This window comes from Puma concolor, chromosome C2, assembly GCF_028749965.1.
Source record: "Puma concolor isolate L17-30 chromosome C2, mPumCon1.1.hap2, whole genome shotgun sequence".
In the NCBI taxonomy this organism is placed as follows: Eukaryota; Metazoa; Chordata; class Mammalia; order Carnivora; family Felidae; genus Puma; species Puma concolor.
The window spans coordinates 55,504,677-55,506,254 of NC_141675.1; the positions used below are offsets into that span (position 1 = coordinate 55,504,677).

The following is a 1,578-nucleotide window of genomic DNA, read 5'->3' on the forward strand; positions in this document are numbered from 1 at the left end:
ATTTGTGATTTAACATTGCTTTCTCATTATCTTCTGTTCTTCCTGGGGCTTATGGCTAGTATTTGCATCACCAACTCTTGTTGAGATTACAGACCTACAGGATGTCTATTCTAAAGAGGAAATACTAATGGCAAACGGCTTTTACTACATGTCAGCCATCATTCTAAGTGCCTAATATACGTTAATTTATGTAATCCTTAACAAAAACTTTGTGAGGTAGGTAATAGTATTATCTCCATGTAGATGAGGAAACTGAGGCAGAAGAGGTTTAAATCACTTATTCGAGGTTATACAGCTAGTAAGTGATAAAAGAAGGGTTCAGTACTTTGCTCCAAGTGGTTCAGCTAGTAAGTGGCAGAACTGAGATTTGAGTCTGCACAGTCTGGCATCAGAGAAAAGCTTACGGATTACCAAAGAGGAATGGGCTGTGGTAAAGTCAGAATATGACAGATGGAATCTTGTGGTTTTCTTTTAGAATGAGTGTTCGAGAACTTTTATTGAAAACTTACAATCAAGTTTGAGCTTTGTTTTTTAAATCTAAAAGGAGTGTCAGGGTATAAGAGGTCTTACAAGGAAGTTCCTACCTGTAAGTCTCAAGTGTCATACACTCTTAAATTCTATCATTAACATATCAAACCTTTGAGTTTTCTTTGGGTTCAACTGTTAGATATATTCTTAAAAGACTAATGTATTTTTTTTTTTGATAATTACAATAGACATTTATTTAAAGTAATAACATTTGCAGCTCAAATAGTTCCAAATTGTACATTTCGGGTTTACCCAACTTCTTAAAAATATTTGAGGGCAGCTGCAACCACAGATATCAACTCCATGATTATTTATTTGCCCATTCTTCTCTTTCCCGAATAACTTCTTTCAGATATGGTTCAGGGTAGAATTTATCCTCCTCATTTTTTGTCCACTGCTCTTTAACCAAGACCTGGTGCCTCATAGTCAGGTCCAGTGCTCTCTTAATGCGAAACATCCTGTAGTTATAAAGTTCTCAGGAAGCCTTCTTATGGCCTCTTTCACATCATCATTCTCATATGTTGTATCATCTTGCATTAGTCCCAGTTTATTGAACCCTGCAGCATTGTAATACCATTTTCAAATACCCTCCAGCCACTGGCTTGATGCTGCAACCGCAGGCCAGCTCCCCATTTTGACCCGAGACTCTTAAAAGACTAATGTATTAAACTAAATGACAAAGGTCAGTGACTTAGTAGTTTTGAGCAAAACTAACCAAGTGAACCTAGAGCCTACTGGCCAGCTAACTTCTTTCCTTCCCTACTCCTTTCCTCTGTTCTTTGGTTTTGCTTATGGCTGCACTCCAAGTAATACCAGCAGCTTGTAAGTGTCCTCAAAAAATAGATTTCAAAAGAGGAGCAGGACATTTTTATTTCATGCTTGCTGCCAAGTTTCATTAAGCTGTTTTGCTGGATTTTCCATTTATTCCTCTGTGATTTTGGTGTAAATTTATTACCCAGCCAACATGTGGGCCAGTGCTTCTTTTCAAGCTTATGCTAATTGATAACAGAAACCAGAGCTGGAAGTTGGACAAGACAAAGCTGCAAATGG

At 37.5% G+C, this 1,578-nt stretch overlaps 1 pseudogene; it reads right to left on the reverse strand.

Moving 5' to 3' along the window:
• Positions 1 to 686: 686 nt before the first annotated feature.
• Positions 687 to 1,170, reverse strand: LOC112850377 (cytochrome b-c1 complex subunit 7 pseudogene; annotated as a pseudogene).
• Positions 1,171 to 1,578: the final 408 nt, after the last annotated feature.